Genomic DNA, 20,798 nt, shown 5'->3' with positions numbered 1-20,798 from the left:
GGCTTTCTCCACAGCATCTCTGCCCGCTTCTCTCATCTTTATGGTTTTCATTTGAAGCTACGGAAAAAAAGAACAGCATGGAAAGAGCAGGCAAAGGAAATGAAAACTACTTCAATGGAACAAGAAAAGCAGTCAGCACCTACTTTTGAGGTGAACACCACATAGTGGCAAAGACATAATATCCTCATCTCTCCTGCACAGAAGGGTGATGTGCTGTTTGCAGCTCTGGCATATTTCTCTAAGTTGCCCTCTTTTTCAGTCTGCACTTGCTTTCATAATATACCCTCACCTGGATACCAGATGAGACCATTTCCACATCCCATTCCTATTACCCTTAGAGCGTGAAAGGAAGACCTTCCACACGGAGCCAAGCAGATGAGTACAACAGCACCATTTCCTTTAATTTCCTTCCTCTGAAAATTAGACCTGTGTTTAAGAAATCAGATGGGAAATAGCTGACCTCAGTTGCTGTGTTTCTACTTGTGGGTACTTAACCAACACTACTATTAATATGACAGTCTCTTTTGGAAACTTTAAAACAATAAGATTCAATCACTTGCCTGCAAAAAATGTGGTCAGGCAGTCATGCTCTATAAATTCATCCATCACTCTGTATTTTTTTACAACACATGTAGTGAGTCATCCATCTATTTCCTCTTTCTTTCTTCCTTTGCAAGGAAAAACAGTCAAAACCCACTAAAAAACAATAGCCAGATGACAAGTTTGAACATTTCAAATCCTTTAAAAAAAAAAAACAACAAACAACAAATGAGAAAGAATTTTTATTCGTGCATTTCTCAGAAATGATAGAAAATGCAAATGGTGCTGAAACTTCTGAAGTGAAACACTTCAGCCCGGAAGCTGCCTGCCACTTCTCTGATAGCTATTTCTTTATCATTATCAGGCGGGTTGTTTTGACAGCTTCACTTCTAAGCTGACTGTAAATCTGTGAATATTTCACATATGATTGAAGTGGAACAACTACCGACAGTATCAATCGGCTTGGAGTGTGAAGATTTAGCCAGGCTCCAGTAGCCAATAACATACCTGTATATGAGTTAAAGTGCTGAAAACCTGTATTTACTTTGCACTGTGTAACTCATTGGGATTTTATAAAGTAACTCTTAACTATCTGACTAAATCAACAATGTGCTTCATGAGTTCAACCCTTCAAGGTACAGCTACATTTAAACAATAACAAAACAGCTCAAACCTAGGAAAGAACAAGGGCTTTATGAAAATTAAACTGGCAACAACAGCAAAAATTTTTATAGGGCTGCAGGATTCCTAAGTCTCCGTGGGGTGCTGCTGCTTTACACCAAACCGTTAGCTTTAGTCCACGTTGCTGTTTAGCCCCTATCGTGGAAAGAAAATCACGCTCCTATCTCACTACAGCTGATGCCCAAGAAGAAGCTGCTCTGACAGGTCCTGCACTTTCAGCCTGTGACAGTCAGGAGCTGCCTGACACCCACCAACAAAGAAGCGGGTGCCCCAAGACAGCCCTCTGCAGCTCCTCGCTTCACGTTCTCTGAGGGATGCCTACACTTCAACAGCCTGACCCTATGTGGTAATCACAGTTGGCATCCTAAATATGAAACAGAATGAACACTTGGCATCTTAATCCTTTCCAGTGTTTTATTTTCAACTGCTGGGTTTTCAGGCACAGATAGTAAAAAGCACCCCAACCCAGAACATAACAGCTGTCAGTATTCGCTGCTCAACAACAAAGCAGAGAGCCTGCCAAAAGATTTTTTTTTTTAAAAATGCTTTGAGAGAAGGAAAGGTTGGAGGCAGAAAACATGTTCTTACCTTTTAGAGCACTTACAGCTGATTTGATCATAAGTCTCTTCACACTATAATTGAGCATCTCTGTCTCTGATCCTCAGACAACTGCTGCAGGCAGGGAAGTACAATTACTTCTTTATCCAGATCGAAAAAACAACACAGTTTAAGTGACTTGCCAAAGGTAACACAAAAAGCTTATGGTGGAGCAAAGAACAAAACCTGTGTATCAAAGTATCATCTCTGCATCACATATGAAAGAGTACTCCCTGTTCTAGGACTCGGCAGAAAAAAACCCTACCAAGATAAATACTACATTTTAAACTATCCACCTACAACTTTTTAATTTGAAATCTACAATGTCTAAATCCCACTTTTTTTTATAAGTGCATAATTTTGTTGATTTAACTATTTTTTGATCAAAGGACTCTGGGTTTTTTGGGGTGCTGTGCCATCTGCTGCCTGTATTTTGGGGGCGTAGCACATCAGATGTCAAGGAGAAAGAACCACACCGAAACCAAGAACCGATCTCAGACCCTACAAATGGCCATCATGGTCCAGACAAGAGTCCAGATAGCTCAACATCCCCCCACCCAACTATGGGTGGGCAGATCCCTTAGGGATGCCCAGAGAGGAATGAAAACAGGGCAAGAATCTTTTCATTCCTTTCCACAGCACATTCTACATGTCTCCTCTTTGAAAGAGCAAAATACAGGTGCATTTAATGTGGGTTTCACAAAGTACAGCAGCTTGATGTCCTTGTCACATTATGATTCTGCTTTGTCTCGCAACTCTCACTGCAAAGATCACATGTATTAAAGACACTCAGCAACTTGAGTTTTAGAAGATCCAATTTCATAGCCTTCAGCTATTTTGGTAAATGTAGAAAATAGGTGCAACAATTGGAAGCAACAAGTGCAGCACGCAGCAGCTGTACAGCAACCAACTCTACTTCAGACTCTGGCCCATTTCAGGTAGAATTCTGTCATGCCTGCATACTTCAGTGACCATAAGTAGCAGAAAATGCAACTGGTACATTCTCAAAGGAAAATCCCATGGAAGAGCAGCACAGGCCTAAGAATGACTCCCTAGCAAAGGAGGAGGAATTGTTCCCGCTTACCTTCAGCCTGACCATCAGATGGAGAGGCAGGTCTGAGAAAGACTCCGTGCCTGTTCACTCAGCTCCTGCTCAGATTTTGGCTAACACGCAGCCCATCCCAAGGCTGATGTATGCTGGGAGCAGCACCATTAGGTCAAAGAGAGAGCAATGGACTGGCAGGACACAGTGGTCGGGAAGGGCTAAAGGTCATTAGCCAGCTGTTATCACCTGCAGCTTGCTGCGTCCTGCAGCCATCATCCTTGTATTTTGATTATCTGGCATTTTTTTCAGAATCCAGTACCCTATGGAAATGGTATAGACTCAGCTTACCCCAAAAGCTTTTGAAGCAGATCCAGCAGCAGCCAGACTGCCGAGGCTTCCGTGCTTCCCAGTGTGACGCAGGGACACCCGCACTGTGTGGGAGGAAGGATGAGCACCCTCACCCTCTGCGAGGCAACTGCTTTGCTCACAGGTGCACAAGTTACTAATCAGAGAACCTGGGAGTCAGAACCCTCATCAATTAAGTGATGAATTAGTGAATTCACGTTAGAATAGTCTGTACAAAGGGGATTGAGCTCGTTTGACATGTTCATTTGTTTTCTTTCCTAATGAGCTCATTAAATAAAGTTTAATTTACAGCGTATGTTATCCTGTAAATTTGAGAGATCCAAAAGGACTGTGACACTCTCCTCCCCTCAATCCGCTGCTCAAGGATGAGAACAGAGTGAGGAGTTTGTCACATTTATAAGTCAACATTTGTCTGTAGGACCCAAGACAGCACGGTTAACTCTTGCTGCGTTGCATGTCCTTCACACTAGATTCAAATAACGCTGGAAGCTAACGTGACTAATGTCACAGAATGAAGCCAGACTCAAGACATACATCTAATCCCCCTGAAAGGACAGGATTTTTCTTACTACATATTTATAAGATTTCTGTCTAGCATAGCTCTGTGTATGTCAGGTAATGAATCCCTGTCATCTCCCAAAGGAGGGTATTTAATAGCTCAGACCATTTCACTCTCAGGAAGTCACGCACAGGATACTCAAAGTTTCCACTGCAGCCTTATCCCCAACTTTACACACAGTTCTTTTCTTTTTTCTGTGCTTGCACCTCTCATGCTTGCTAGATTTATGAACCCCTGTAGTCACTGCTTAGGCAAGTTATACATATTTAACTCTTAAATTTTTCCTCATAAATTAATCTCTACAGCTTCTACCCATTTACACTGCTTTTGAGTTCCCTTCAATGATCAATATCTTTACGGTAATAGGAACACTGAAGTCTAATATAATATTTCAGGTACTGTCATACCAGCACTCTTATTCTCTTGTCCCCTGAAACAATTCCTCCCACACATGCAACACAAAATTACACTGGTCTTTCCTACCACCCTACCATATCCACATGGTTTCCTCATCATTAAAACCTTCTTTCGGGAGTGCCAAAATTCAGTGGGTTTCCCCCAAGGGAGACGGGGAGGAGCATGACAAAGGTATTACATCTGCTCTTTTCCTTTTGTCTAGCAATTCATTGTCTAGCACTGAGATAGTGCCTAGTAAAATGGAATATCAAGCGACTTCAAGCTTACTTTATTACAAAAAAAATTACAAAATAAGTACTATGTCAAACCCCCTAAAGCCTGTCAGTTTTACATTGCTCTTTGGAAGCCTTTCAGATTCTCTTTCGACAGCTATGCCGTTGGCTTTCACTGGGACACAGGAGGATTTATAGTTATTCATGTCTTTTTATCAAATGGCTCTATGTTTTGAGCACCAGGGAGACAGCAAGATCTGGAAAAAAAAAATACACCGGCCAGTTTAGAACTTCCTCTTGTATTCTGCACATGCAAAACATAAGGTACACGTAAGCATGGTCTCTCTATTCAGTAGCAGCGGCTGCAGGGTGATGTTAGCAGCAGTGTTAAGACACAGCAGGTACTGCCATACTGCTGCTGCCCTTCCCCTTCCATGTAACAGGGACTCTGGGCCTCTGCAGGAACATCAACGATTTCAGTCGAGAGGGAGAAACCAGGGTGAGCATGAAGGGGGCTTTGAAGGAGGACAACTCATGACCATGCCTGCAAAAGTGATTTATGATAAGGAGAGAGGCCTTGCATAATCACTGCACCCACTGATACAGCACAAACACAATTTACCATGGGGACTGCAGGCTTGAAAACTCCTTCCTTTACAAACAGCAGGCTAAAGAGAGGTAAGATTGGCTACTGAACTTGCAGCTGATAAACAGCAAAACCTGACCCCATCAAACCCCTAAATTCATGTCCACTTTAACAGCCACCCTTTCACAGCCAGCATCCGTCCCAATACTCGCAGAAGTGAACTCGGAGGCAGAATACTCCCTTACACTGTGCTACACCAACTCTACAGCTCAAGCTGAAACTGTTTTCGAGGGACTCTCAACAAATACTCAATATATTCTAGTTTCTTTTTTTTTTTAAAGGAACCGGATATTAATTGTCCTTGCTCAAGAAGCAGGACCCTTTGCAGCCATTTCCCCAGAGAACTATGATCTATGCATGGTTTATTACCTTATTATACCGATGGCTGAAGAGAAATGAGACTCTAAGAGCAGTCTGCTCCTGGTAAATATTTAACTACTAGAATCATGCCAACATACTTCTCAGCTTGATTCTCCTTAATTTTACTTCAGCATCATGCTTTCAACTTCCCCTATGTCCTGAAGCTGATAGCGTATCATATTTAGCAACGTTAAGTGTACTCCTCCCCTGGGATGTGAACAGATCCTACTAACAGATTACAACAGCATTTAATCTGAGATGAACTTCAGTCACTCCTCTTAACTGTTCAGATAAGGAATTATCTGAATGTTTGTACTACACTTGTTGCTTTATGAGCTTCAGCTTCACAGATTAGAAAAACTTGCTCTTTTCACAACTATTAGCAGAGGGGGACAATGATTCTTAGTCTCTAAAATTATTTGGAGAAGACAGAGGGGTGGTATTTCACAGCTATGGATCAACTGTTCTCCAGCTGGGTATAGACCAGGGTGGGGAAGGACAGACATGGAAAAAGTCATCAGCCAATTCCAGGCCCCAGCAGCTACAGGGAAAGGTCAGCAGCAAGTGTAGAGCAGCCCAAATTTATTGCACCCTTCTGAGGATGCAAGACGAGTCCTGGCCACTGTCTATTCCAGACAGAGAGTGAGTGCCCAGACCTCCACACAGCAAGGACTACAGCACCTAGGCATCTCCTTCCCTGGGGAGTTTGAAGGAGGAAGTCGCTGCAGTTACAACTATCACTTCTCCCTCTTCTTCCCCTCTTTCCTTATGTCCTAAACCTGTTAAAATTATACTTACAGTATCCAGCAGGTTCGGATCTCCCTAGCAAAAACAGTCAACCGAACCCTCTAAAGCTCTGCTCTTCCTGTCAGCATTCAAAACTGAATGGGGATCACTGGAGCAGCTCACAGAAAAGAACAGGCACTACTTAAAAATCCCAAGAGGTGGAGTTACAGGGTCCCAATCTGTAAATCTATTTGCTAAGAAAATCAAGTATATTCATATTAATTAAAATGCTACAAAGGCATCAAATCCAAAGGGCCAATGTGAAGTGCAGTTCTGGACTCATCTGTGGGTCCAAGCAACATTGCAATTTCTTTTTATGTCTTTTAGATGCCATTGCAAAGATAGGACAAAGCAGCTTTCATTCATATCTCTGATTTGCAGCAAAACCCTCTAGTTAGACCATTTTCAGCAGAAGAAATGGTTTTTTAATTAGAATTTAGAACATCACTTATTTCTGTAACTCCAGCTCAACTGTCACTAGCACCATTAGAAGAGTAATGCCAGGACTGTGCTCCCAAATATACCTTCAGATCCATAGCAAGCCACAGATCTCATTATTACACCGGCTGTTTTACTTCTGTATTCCACTAAGAACACAGGACTCACTTGGCAGGCATTTTATCAGCATGAGTTAAATTTACTTCAGCATTAGTAGCAACAAAACAGATTATTATGTTGCATTTGGCAGTAAGTGAGAAAAAACAGCTTCCAGTTTGGCCTCTGTCCTTTCTACAAAGGAGGGATCAGCATCCCATGGTGCTGGTGCAAAAAGATCCGCTGTGTCTAATGCTGACGACCATGCTGGCAGGCTGGCACGGGGCCGGCGTCCCAGTGTCTTGAGAGTCACCAGCTCCCAGCTCCTGACTCCCGCAGAGCTCTACGCTGAACAGAAACTGAGAGTTGCTGCCTCACTTAGAGGCAAGGTATCACCAATTAACCGGCTGGCAGCATCTCGCTTCCTATCAGCATGCTTAACCTGTGCTTTAGCAAAGAAACAGACAATTTGACATGTTCTTGACAAGCTGCTCACCTTGATTCACGGTGTCACTGGATAGATGTGGTTAGTGTCCAGCTGGCTCAACACTGGATTTAACTCTTGCCTCACTATAATCAAGATCTTAAAGATGGAGTTACATATTTTTAAAATGTTTTCACATTAGCTCTGCTAAGGCATTGTCAACTTTAGAAGGAGCTTACTGATATAGCTATCATCAGGAAACATCTTGACAAAGACATGGGATATATATCTATGGAAGTCCTTTAGCTACTACTACTGGCTCTGAAGTGTCTAATAAAAAAAACCCTCAACTATTCTTCCTCATTAATTATCAAAGCTATCAGCCACAATATAGAAAATGATCAATCAACAGCAAAATCTAGTGGCAATTACACAGCTAGATATTGAGACTTCCCTGTATGTTTATCAGAGCATCACTCCTCATATTCTTTCATATTTCTTATTATTTTAAATACCCTACCCTAAATTAAATGTGTAAGTATATTAATATTATGATAGCATGCTATTCTAAGTATTTTAAGCTTAGAACTTTCAAAGTAAACAGAAAACAGCAGATTAGTAACTGCTGTAAGTTAAATTCAAAAACTGTGGTTATAAATATTACATCTGCTGTTTGTCAAAGTGTCCACAAAAAAGATCTGTAGTATAGTTATACCAGCAAAGCCTCTCAGTATAGAAACATCTCATATATGGAAGACAGATAAATAATTACACTGATTCTTTTGCCTTCAAAGATCTTGAACTAGGATTAACTCCAGTTCCTTGGCTTTCACCAACTTTAGGACTTTGGCTGGAAAAATCCCTGTTCATTACAAGTTTCAAAAGGCAGAATTCCTACTGCAGATGGAGCTATACCAGTAAAAGTAGTGCTTTGACTGGTACATATTTCTTAATTCAAGCAGAGTTTGTAAATTCTACTAGCAAAACAATGCCTGCTCAAGCTACTTGATGTTAAACCATGCTAGGACAGTTTAACTGACTCCTTCATTATGTAGGAGAGGCTGAGCACTAAAATTGAAAATAGTTTTAGTTTTTGAATGAGCCCAAAAAATACTTTTGACATAAAATACCTGAAACATTATCAAGGCAATAATCAGACTTCCTTTGTTTGGAAAAATCAACTTGATGCTGAAACCCATCCCCTTCCAAAACAACACCCTTCACACTCAGTCAAGTCAATCTTTAACTTAGGTCAATATTGCTGATGAAGTTAAAAAAAAAACCAACAAATTAAAAAAGTCCAACCCCACACAGCAAAACATATCCCATCAGCTACTCAGACATGCACATGCTCCAAATCCTTGTGCTATTTTTTTTCAGATCTTCTATAATTGCTTGTCTACAGGATAAGAATCTCAGTTTTTATGAAAGAATGTATTATCCTCTTGACTATGAAAGAGCTTGGGAAAAAAACACTATTCAAATCCATCTCAAAGGCTCAAATCCCAATGCAAGGTAAATACACAGAACCCTAGTATTTTGTTTAGAAAATAAGTGCCTAATGTTTCTGAGAAGTTATGACATTAAAAAAAAATACACACACACACAAAATATTCAAGGACTGCTTGCTGTCAAGTGACTGAAGTGGACACAGAGGACATTCATTGCTAGAAATACAGAAGGAAAAAGTCTTTGTACCCTATAACCTACTTTGGTTAAGGAATTTTTTGTTTTGTGTTACCTTGTGAATTTGACACTCAGACAAAAAGCTGCATCCTGAATCAAGAGCCTGAAACAAGCTCTGGCACCAGTACTCTCTTGCGACCCGATGAGAAGGTGCACGCTAGATGCACACCTCACAATACAGAAGGGCTTTCTGGTCCAGGTACACCAACACACTGAGCAGCTACACGCTGCTTCCAGGATCCCAGCTAGTCTCTCCATATGGACAGTGTTTGCTGGATATAGCAGCCCACTCAGAAAGAGCTGCAGTAAAAAGAATAATCATGCCCACAGAGCCCAATCTGCATCCAAGACCATCTGCAATATGAAATGCAGATACCCAGGACTATCAACTCACCATCCTCCTTACCGAAATGGAGAAAATGGGATCAGCCATGCTCTCAGACTGTCTGTTGCTTTGTTGTCAGGAAGAAAGACAGTGGGAGTTGAGCTGAGCTCCCCACAAATGCACAATAAAAGGATTCTTGTAAATCTTTCTCACATTATAAAACTTGGATCTTCTTGAGAAAACTGCAGTTTGGAGAAGCTGCAGTAGCTTGTAACAAAAACCTTTAGGACACAACAAGAGTTTCCCTGGAGTACAAAATAGTGTCTGAATTTTTTCAGCGATGGCTTATTAAAAGTCTAGCAAATTAGAAAAAATACCCAATCAACGACAAATGAGCAATAGCGACTCATAACCATGTTTGCAATGTGTCATCCTGGAAGAAAGTACAGAAGAAAATACAGTCACAATCTCTTTGACGCCACCATGTTTTGCCGCAATATGCTTTTTCAGTGTGCCAGTTGCAAGAGCAAGGATTTGATATGGATTAATAAACGTACTGAAAAACCTCTTTCCTCACTTGTTTTGTGGCTACACAGAGTATAAAGAGACTGATCAGTCTCTGTAGGTTGTTTCCCCCATATCTTCATTTTCTTTCACTCTCAGAATAAGATGACTGAAGTTCAGTTAAAAACCTACCATCTGCCATATTTACCTGTTGCAGCTGAAGCCTCTGAAGCAACATGCAAACTACTCAAATTTAACCAGAGGCATTAATTAATACTATTAAACAAAAAGGGATAGCCTGAATAGCTCTGCACGATGAGGGGATATAAATACCCCAGAGTGCTTACACCAGGCAGAGCACTACAGCAAACCAAAAATGTAGACAAACTGCCCACTAAATATTGATAGTTTGGGCTAAAGGCAAGAGTCCATCAATTCTGAGCTTTCACCATTGCCTTTAAGTAAATGTTGTTGTTCAACATTTCCCTCCCTCTGAATATCTGCTGTTGGGGTTCAACCATGTTTTCCTGAACTCGGACATCAGATTTCTGCTTTCATCAACGGGGGGGGGGGGGGGGACGGGACACAGGACAGGGACAGAGCGTGAAAGGAAGGAACAAAACAAAACAAGTTCCTCCACCTACAGCTTCCCCCTGAAGTGGATCCCCCGAGAAATAAAAAAAAAACAGCAGAGAAGATGGTTCCCCAGTCAGCTCCAGGCCTAGGAATAGCTGCTGGCTGACTATTTTTTATGATGGCGACTCCCAGAACTTTGTATTGCTTGTGCATATGGAGTATTTCAAATCTGTGTCATGGAAGTACATTATTTTTCTCTTGCATGCTTGCAGATAAGATTAGCCTGTGCCATAGGAGCATGCGCTGACCTGTGGACCAGCACACACTGCTGCTAGCTTCTTCTACAAGATCTTGCTGGTTTTCCTGAATGCTCAAGTCCTTGAGTCATGGGATTACAGAACAGGCTGACCCACCATTGCAGAACCTCATCCAAAATCTAGAAACTATAAGGAATACCACAAAGGCCAACAGCAGTATCTGAGGGTTTGAATTCTAAATGTTACACGATATTCAAAATTTTTAGCAGCATATGAATAATCAACATCAGCATTTTTGTTTAAGCCTGTTAATAACTTCTGATAGCATCTACCTTATTATGTTACTTTATGCAGTTACTTCTTGCATTAGTTATGAATACTCATAACTTGCACAAAAGCTTTTGTAACACGTCAGGAAAACTATTAATTACTGATAGTTAATGCCAAGTAAGACAAGATGTGCTACAACTGTTAGCAGTAGAGTGCACGGTTATAAGATCTTACCTCCCAACAAGCCAAAACTGTATTTATATCCGAATGTCAGGGAGATTACGGCTTTCATCTGCTGGCTCAGGGGAATCCCCAAAGACAGTTACATCCATGTTCACAACGAAAAGCAACACGGCCATTGCAGAAGGAAAGGTAACCAACTCATAAGGAAGCAAGCTACAGTATGTGCAGCATTATGAAATGCTGAAGAATGGCACCAGTATGATGGTTTGTGCAGACTGAAATTGTGTCAGCGTCTGATCTATAGCAAAATGTACTCACGTTACACTTCCACTGCTATGAAGAACAGCTTGGGATCAGTACTCCAAGGAGCACGCATGGTTTAACAGCTATAATTCAATTTTAGGGCCCGGGCTATTTGACGTCTCTTTAAATTACTCCAGCTCAGTCACATTTCCAGTGTGCTTGCAGTCACAGGGCACTGCAAGACCAAGCCTGAAACTTCAACCTTCAAACTGCAATCTTCTAAGCATGCCTGATTTTATTACATCAGAAAGGCTACAAACACCGAGTACATAACTTTGGCTTCTGACTAAAGCACACAGACCTAAATAAAACCTATAGTTTCATATCCTATAGAATGTAAAACTTTATGGCTTCAGATAAATAATGCTATTTAAAATTACTACAATAAAGAATACTGGAGAATGCTCTCACAACCAACAGATTAAAATGAGAAAAATGTGGTAGAAAAATCAGTGCAGAAATTTCAGTGCCTGCACATTAAATTGGGACTAGCTCCAGCTCTGCAAAAAATAGTGTTACCTGCCTTACAAGAAACTGCTTTTGACTGAAAGCCATTGCAGCTAGCCGAGAAACTGTACCAGTCAGAATTGACTGCAAGATAAAAGATACTGCTGTGGTGCCAATGTCTGGGAATACATTCTGGCAGGAATCTTGTCTCAAGATTTTTATTAGACTTTTCTTGGTTTAAATGAATTGCAACTCATCCTGCAGCAGGTCATCTCCCAAGTCAACCGAGGGCAAAACCGCTGGAACCTCTCCATTCTGAACCTTCACAGTATCCTTGTGCTGCACCTTTAGCAAGGCTTACACTTTCGGATATTACAGTGAACACATTATGCCTTCAAAAACTTTTCCAAACCAACAAGCAAAGTGCCAAAAGGTGTGCCACAAACACAAGTAACATGATGCCTGAATAATCAGGACTCATTTAAAAGCAGCCTTTGGCAAGGCACTAGCAGCATGTAAGACTAAAAGGGAACGTGTAAACTAAAACCAAAGTCCCATCTAACACAGATACAGGGTAGGGTTGAATCACGGCATTTAGTTACTAAGCACAAAAGCCCCTCGCAGAAGAGCTCCAATGACTCGATTCAGTTTTCCTGTTTAAACATAGTTGGGGGCCATCCAGCAATCAAATCAAAAGAGAAGAAAGCAGAAGAGACATGCTCACCCTCTCGCCTCTGGCAGCAGAAGAAAACAGATTGCTCAAGATCACTAATTGCTGTGTCTCCAGTTCCCTCCCTCCCCAAATTTAAGAGACTTCCTGCCTTTAGTTAAAAATATTAGCATGAGTAGTGCTCTGAAAAAGCAGTATTACTTACAAAGCTGAGGAATTCCATCTCCCTCGGTTCTGTCGATTCATGAGCTCAGTGTAAACTTTAAAAACTGTTGCTGTCTTTTAAAAAGCTGGTGAGTTGTTAACAACTTCCCGGTAGTTTTATCTGGAATTTTAAAATTCTGAAAAGCTGCAGGGAGAGGGCAGGGAAAGGGCCAGTAAATTGAAGCTGATCCACCGAGAAGCTAACATAAACTCCTAACCTTGCCATTTCAAAGCTATCCGTTCTACCTGAAACATGTAAGATGTACAAATCAGATACACAGCTCTGATGATAGAGTTGTGAAAGATGACTGCCTTTAAGTTTCAACTATTTTATCTACGTTAACAACATCAAGTATTTACCTGAGCCCCTGATCAAGATCCTTGACTTCCAACACTCAGATGATTCAGAATTGCTAGTCTTGGACAGCAAGACCATTAACTTCAACTTCTCACACAGTATTTATTTTATTACAGGTGTATTTCTTCCACTGGGCTTATATTTTTGTAATTGTTTTCACGTTAGTGTTTGCAAACACTTCTTTCAGCTTCTTTAGGCAAGGCAGAGACAGTACCTGCAGAAAAGGAAGCTGAACTACTTTGTGGTTATGCAGTGGGTTTGCCATCTTCTCAAACACTTTTAGACAGTTTAAACCATCTTAATTTCTCACAGTTAACTTAAAACTTGATTATCTGCCAACACACTTATTCAACCCCATACCCCTGGCTAGCCGAAATCTCTGCCCCACTGCCGGCTGATCATCGCTTCAGCACCCAGCCTCTACCTAGCTCAGCCTGGCGGTTCGCCTGCCGCCACACCAACCCTCCCTCTGCCCCCGTCACTGCAACCCTCAGAGGCTCCCCAGCTGCAAACCCGCATCTGTGCTAGGTTTGCTCCTTGGACCAGGAACCCTGTGGTGACCGGGTCTCACCTGAGGGACTCCAGCCTAGAGGGGCCGGACGAGGAGCAGCTGGGGCCACAGAGGTCCCCAGGAGTGTAGACGCTGCCGTGGCTCAGGGGCCTGGCACCTTTATACTTCTACTTACAACAAACACATAAAGGTGAGGGATACGTTTTATAAAGAGTCTTTCTTCCACAGATAGCACGATGCAATGTGTTCACAGGTGTGCTGTCACAGGCACAGAGAGGCTGGTTCAAAAAGCAAGTACGGAATATAAATACCGAATAGTTTGCATGAGAAGGTACAGAGGTCAGGTCATGCCCTAGAAAAAAGAAACCTCAAACAAAACCGTAGGAGCCTTGTTCTCTGAACAGTATGGTATAAGCGCTTCAGGTAAAACAGGCGACTGCTCTGTACATAGGGAGCACTCATCTTTTCCCCATCATGGCACTCTGACCAAAGTGATGTCCCTACAATAAACTGAGTTGCCAGGAAGAAGAGCAATGGAATTTTTCCTCCACGCTGGCAAACATACAAAACATCTAAAGATGCTTTTGTGATCTCTAAATCAACTTTGTGGTCTCTTACTATATTTTTAAGTACCAATGGGGAGATACCAGGAAGATGAAATCGCTGCCTACTTTGCAGATAAACAAAACATTTCTTAAAAGAAGACAATTTATTTCTTTGCATCTGACTAGAATGTGAGGACTGAAGTAATTTTGATCTAAAATGACCAGACAGTAAATGTGAAGATAATTGCTTTGCTTCAAAATTGTTTCTGAAGTAAAAAAAAAGTAAATTATATGTTGCCTGTGTATAATGTACCCAATTTTTCTGTCTTTTTGAAGATGCACTGCCTGTGCTCATCGTGATAAATGCAGCCTTTAAAAGGTATAAATTTCCCATTTTTACAGTAACCATCTTTTTTTCCATTTCAGTCTGCGGGAGCACTGAATGTTTCCTCACCAGTAAGGGGAGGTTATGCTTGCCAGTCGTCATCACAGAAGCACAAAGCTATTTGTTTATCCATTGCTGACACCTGACAGTTCTGCACATAGTAGGCCACTTACCCCGGCCAGACCCCCTTGGATGAAGGAAAATTAGCGTATGGACTACAAAAGTTACCATCTTTAGTAGGCAGGCAGCCAAACAATGTTCATTTTTAACTTCTATTCCCTTCTTCAGCTATTGTGTTACAGTAAATAGAGTCATTCTAACATGAGGGATTTATTTTACTAGTGATGGACCTGACCTTCAGAGTCTAGATCCGCACTTTCCCAGCACTTGGGGATCACAGACTTTGGGTCAAGCATTCCCCGTAAGCCATCTATCCTCACCATGATCACACCACAGATTCCTCATATGCTGCATCAGTTACAAATGGGTGTACAGCAGTACTTTTATAGACTGAGACACCCTCCACATATTGCAAGAATTAATGAGCAGCCTGCCTGGCAAACACAAAATATATTGGGGACAGCATGTAAGAATACCTACAGTGGATGCAATTTCAAGATGATCCAGGACTCATGAGTCAGCTGAGGATGGGAAAAGTCACAGCAAATAACTTGCAGGCCTGAAAACTGTCCTCCTCCTTGCCTCCCTATGCAAGTTCACAGAACAAATAGCTTAATTTAATTGTTCATCAAACTCCTCAGATTAACTTGGGATACCAGAAACGACACAGCAAGCAGTCATAAGAGTGGCAGAAGTGACCTTATAAAAAGCCACCTCTTCCCCCACACAAACCTAATCACCGAGTTATTACTCAATATCCTGACAGCAAAACAGAGGACAAGGCAGCAACACAAAGAACCTGGCTCTCCCTTTCATCTTTCTGGAAAAGAGCAAAAAAGAAAAGACAACCCAGAGCAAGAGCTGGTGTTACATGCCCTTAACAGACATTTAATTAACATCATATCATAACAAGGCCCAGAAGTGACTGTGAAACACCCCTGGGCTCAGAACTGCTTACTGCCTTCTCACCTGGCTGTAGGAAGCCCTCCGCCAATAAGCAACCCAATGAGAAATTCACCTTCGCTGCTGACTTGCAAGTATGCCGTCAGGGTGAATATGATCCTAGAGAAAGCAAGCCTAGCTCAAGCCCAGCCATTCCATTCATTTTCCTTCAGCTCATTCCCCCTCAAGGGGAAGGGGGAAAATCAAGATTTTAATGTTTAACTAGATGTTAAGAACAGGTGTACTGTTTGCTTCCTCTCTGATGCCAAAAATCTTACTGTGTAAGAGGGACTTCAGAAGGTGAAGTCCTCACCACAAGAAAACAAAAACCAAAACACAAACAAACAAACAAATAAAATCTGTATTTCCCTTTCCTTCTTCTCCCACCCCCTCAGACCTTAAGATATAATAAGCTCTAGAATAGGATCTACATTTTTGCCCTATAAGCTTTAAAACATTATTTTAAAACACAAAAATGTAAAAAGAAAAAAAACAACAAACCATCATCAGAAGAGACAAATATTAAAACATGCACTAGGTTTGTATACCGCATTAAATACTCAGCACTTCAGTGATTTGTGGTAAACCTTCAGATCACCTAAGATACTTGCAAAGCAATTTTCTCAGGCATCCTCTAGAGGTTTAGTATTAGTCTTTTTACAGGTAAACGAAAACTGAGAGTAAAGGCCCTACCCAGAGTGCTCAAAGGAACAGTGCCAGACTTAGATGTTCTTCATCTCATGAGCAACAAAAAAAATGACTCTCACTTACAGCACTGTTTGTATGACCATGGCATCCACTTCAAATGAAATCACAGCATCATTTTTTGTTGTCTGCTTTATTAACCATGAAGCACCCAATACAGGTATCACTTCGTGGTATTCCTATCCCCATTCTAAATTAAAAAAATATATAAAATAAATAAATAATGTTGCTACGATTATCAACAGGAAGTTATGTAAATTTTTATTTGCCTTTATGATAAGCCTGTTGCACATATTTGGAGTAATGTACTTCCCAACCTTTGGGAGCCTATTACTCCTATATCGCATCCGAGAAAGCTCTTTGGGAAGTTTGCTAAAAAGAGATTCTGCCATAGATAGTAATGTTAGACCAGCATTTCAGTTTTAGGGTTTCTTTACATTTTCTGCAGTACCACACAGCCTCTACTTAGCACACAGGCTCCAACTTCTTGAAGCCTGTGATCCTGAAGAGCACGACTGCGCTCTTTTTCCAGCCTTGCAGGAGCTAGTTTTCATTTCCTTTCTTAGAAATTGCTGTATTCACACAACACCAAAGACATGCATCTACTGACACTTACTCAGAGTAGGCAAAAAAGCATGCTAATATTCTGTGCAAGGAGAGCTGATTTGATCTACACATTCCAATTTGCTGCTTTCCTGTCAACTGCCCTGTTGGAAAAAAACACCGACAATTTTGGCAAGTTACACTGTTGATGCCAGTTTCAAACACTGAGTGAGGCTGGTGATTAGAAATTTCCTAAACCTCTAAGGAAATAAGTGTATTGCAGGTAATTATACATGCACATACAATAAAATCTCACAACCCGCTGAGTTACTACAGCATCTGTACCTGAGAGAGAAGACGCAGAAGAGCGGTATATGAGAGTATGTGTAGAAGTACAAAGGATGATGAATGTCTGTGCTATATATCACATCTCTCCCTACAAGTGTATTTATCAGAGAAAACGTAGCCATCTCCCAGCTGCCAGATGAGAAGAGACTACAGCAAATGGCTAGCAGCCATTCCCAATGCCATTCTGTTATTCTGGCATAGATGCAGTATCAAAGGCAAATAAACAAACTTGCTGAGACAAGCATATTTCCTACAGCAAGTGCCGGAGATCTTCTAAATGGCTTTTTTAAGGCATTTATAAATTTGTATTTGTAAGAGTGAACAGTACTTCCATAAACAGTTTAGTGGGTTGCATGTTTTTGTTGACATACGCCAATATAAGCATAAGGTTTCTGTTTAGAAAACAAGACTTGGATCAACAAGCTAACTTTTGTTGTGCAAGGCTTTCAACGGGAAGGAAAGATGGGGGAAAACAGGCCCAGCAGCCACAAATTACTCCCCGTTCTTGGCTCCAATTAGATCTCAATTTCCAAAGGACCTGAATAGGCTAAAAATACAAACCAGGGGCTTAAACCACATTTATGGGAAATATTCAGCTGCACAAGACATGCAATGATAATTCACTTCTCTGTAGCTGCATGGGATGTTCTGGGGTTCCTGCTTTGACAGACTATCTCAGAAATCCCTACAGCAGAGCATGTGCAAAAGAAAAAGGGGCAAAACAAAAAAGCCAAATGAAAAAAACACATTTCCAAATTATTCTGTGGCTATTGGGACATATTTAGATCCTTCCTTGCAAGACTGTAAGGACAAACTGGATAGGTATAATTGTGGGAGCATTATGGTCATTTGGGAGTAAGAAGAATAATTATAAAAACTAACAGGAAGGACAGGAAAAAAGCTCATGCCAGTCTGAAGAACAGGGTAGTCAACAACTTATCAGCTGAAAGCATGAAAAGAAACATTTTTGACTGATATGGATGACACTGGCAACTGACAAAAAAAACCCAAATAAAACCCTCTCTACTCTGCTTTTTGCAGATAAACAAAACCAATGTACTGGCTGCAATTTGCAACTAAGAAGAAAATTCCCCTCAGCAACAAGCATATGCAATATCCTAATTGAGGAAGAAAACAAATCCGTAATGTTTTTCACAGAAGCCTTTGCAATTTGATCTTGTCAGCTTACACACAATCTTTCCCCTCGCCAATGTATTCCAAAGGCACAATTTTAAGAGAACTTCGCACACAAAAATGGAATGCATTCTGAATTAATGATGTTAAACTCACATTTTGAAAAAATTAAAGTTTTCCCATTTTAGTTCCCTCACTCATACTTGTTCAAAGCAAGAACAGGGCTGCACAACTGCAAAGAAACTTGGTTTTAAGCTAAGAGAAACTGCGTAACCCAGGCTTCATTTTTCACAGTAGCCACCCATCCCAAGTGACGTAGGCATGCTGGTACGGATCTCCACACTATGGACTAAACTGGGAATCTCACATACACGAATGGCCTTAAAAAGCAACACAATATTAGATCAGTTGGGTTCAGCACTACAGAGAAACTATGATCATCTTAAAAAAAAACAACCAACAAAAACCCCTAAACCTAAATCCAGTCCCTTCAATGTTTCCTGGCTTACAAGGTTTATGAATATACAAAAAAACCCAGCAATTTTAAGCTTTGATTCTGCATTAACACATCTGTTCTCCACTGTGATATGGTGAGGGCAGCTCTTCCTCCTGGACAGCTGTGCAAGCAGGGCATTTCTCTCAGTGAGTGGTGGGAGTTAAAACGTGCAAGTGAAGAGGAAGCGAAAGAGCTGGCAACCTTTAGGTTTCACCACATGCAAAATAACTGCAGCATTACAAATCTGGGACGCTAGCAAAATGAACTGCACCCTTTCAGGAACAAAATTATGTGTCATAAGAAAGCCCGTCCAAAGAACGCAATGTAACATGCTTCACCTAGTTTGAAAAACTAAGTGTCTGCCTAAGCACTAGCCACTTAAAAAAAAATTAATACAAAACCCCACACATAACAAAAAACTCAACTTTCCAAAATAAAGAGGAATTTGTATAAGCATTGCTCTGAAGGCAAAGCAGCTAATCATAGCCATTAGAAGAGTTGTGGATTTTGTCTAAAAGTGGAGCCAAGAAGCTAACAATTAAGGATACAGCTCTTCAGGACAGCAATCCCTGCTTTTACAGAAAAATTACAGCAAATTAGCCATTGCAATAATGGTTCGTTTGTCCCCAGAGCAGTGTATTTATTAGTCGGTACAGCACACAAATACACTGTGTACTTACACACCTGCCCATCAACACAGTAATACTTCAACATCTCGCAGCGTGTGATGACTAAGTACACATACTACAATCCTGCGCAGCCACTGAAGTATCACCTCCAGCTTTACAAATGGAAACCTGCAGTCAATGCCCCACAAGGCATCTGGGCGAACTGATTCCCACCACCGAACACAGTACAGAACAAACTGCAGAATGTGGCCTACGATGGCACTAGACCACACCAAGCGCAAAGGCAACAAGCGACCGATCCCTGCTTTCCTCAGCCCTGCACAAGCACTCCAACCTTTCCTTCCAGAGCTAGAGGCAAAATATTTGTTCACCCAAATAGCAATGGCAAGCAGCAGAGCTAGCAACACACAACAGCAATGATAATGAAAAAAAAAATACAGAAAATACTGGTGAAAAAAAAATCAAATCATCACAACAGCGTTTGCACTGGACGAGATGTACATAATCTGAAGTTCTGCATTACATCAAAATCTAAAGAGCTAAACAACTGCAGTAACAATTGGGAAATTTTTTATTTTCACTAGGCTGAAATTACAGCTACAGGCCATTCATTTAATGTTTACGAGAACAAATATTTTAACTGCCTGAACTGTTCTGCAGACACATAGTAAAAAAAATTGAAAGGTACCCAAAGATGAAAGCAGGAAGGGGGGAAATCAGTAAACATGCTTCATTATCTACCACGCTAGCAACTTTGTAGAAAAAGTAGAACTATGGATTGCATATGTAAAAAGCACTTTATATTAATTTATTCAAAAAATTTCCACTTAAGAAATAAACAAAATCTTGCATTTTTCCCAATTAGAATTTTACTCAACATTACAACATCCCTCTCCCTAACCTATTCGGTGCAAGAATTTAATTCCTGAGTCACATCACTGTCATGTTCCATCGCACAAAGTAACAGGGCTGACCATTTTTCTCCTCTTTCTTGGCAGTGCTGCCATAAAGCAAGAGCTTTTCCTCCTCCTCCTCTACTTTTTGGTGTCTCTTCCTGAAGCTTTATCAGCTTTCAGTCTCATTTTAGAGCCTTAGAAAAGCACGAAGCTTGTCTGCAAAGCAGTACCCTGGAGAAGTTAGAGGTGACAAACTGAATATGTAGTTATCAGTGTGTGCTGAATCACAGCATAAATGCTCTCAGCGAGGTGCAAGATGTTTTTATCACACTGCATTTGAACCTCAGAAGATTAAAGAGGCTAAGTCAACATTTATCTTAAATTCCCTTCTTAAATGTCCTCACATACACGCAGGACAAAGCAAAGAAGGGCCATTCACGTTAACAGCGGTGGGGCAAATTGACACCATGGAATTTGTAAACGGGGTTTTGAATAGTTTGTGAAAAAACTCTTAGCAAAAAGTAGAGCTCGTTCTGCACAGCTCCTCGACTCCAACTGCCACGGCAGGATGCGAGAGTCCGGTTGTGGAAGCCG

The 20,798-nt window shown here is 41.1% G+C and overlaps 1 protein-coding gene across 1 annotated transcript in view; it reads right to left on the bottom strand.

Moving 5' to 3' along the window:
• Window positions 1–20,798, bottom strand: part of CCDC109B (coiled-coil domain containing 109B) — a 53,827-nt gene that overhangs the window by 31,830 nt on the left and 1,199 nt on the right. The gene's annotated exons all lie outside the window — the stretch shown is intronic.

Source organism: Haliaeetus leucocephalus, unplaced genomic scaffold, assembly GCF_000737465.1.
Source record: "Haliaeetus leucocephalus isolate CR32 unplaced genomic scaffold, Haliaeetus_leucocephalus-4.0 Scaffold140, whole genome shotgun sequence".
Lineage (NCBI taxonomy): Eukaryota > Metazoa > Chordata > Aves > Accipitriformes > Accipitridae > Haliaeetus > Haliaeetus leucocephalus.
This window is presented reverse-complemented; position numbering and strand designations above follow the sequence as displayed.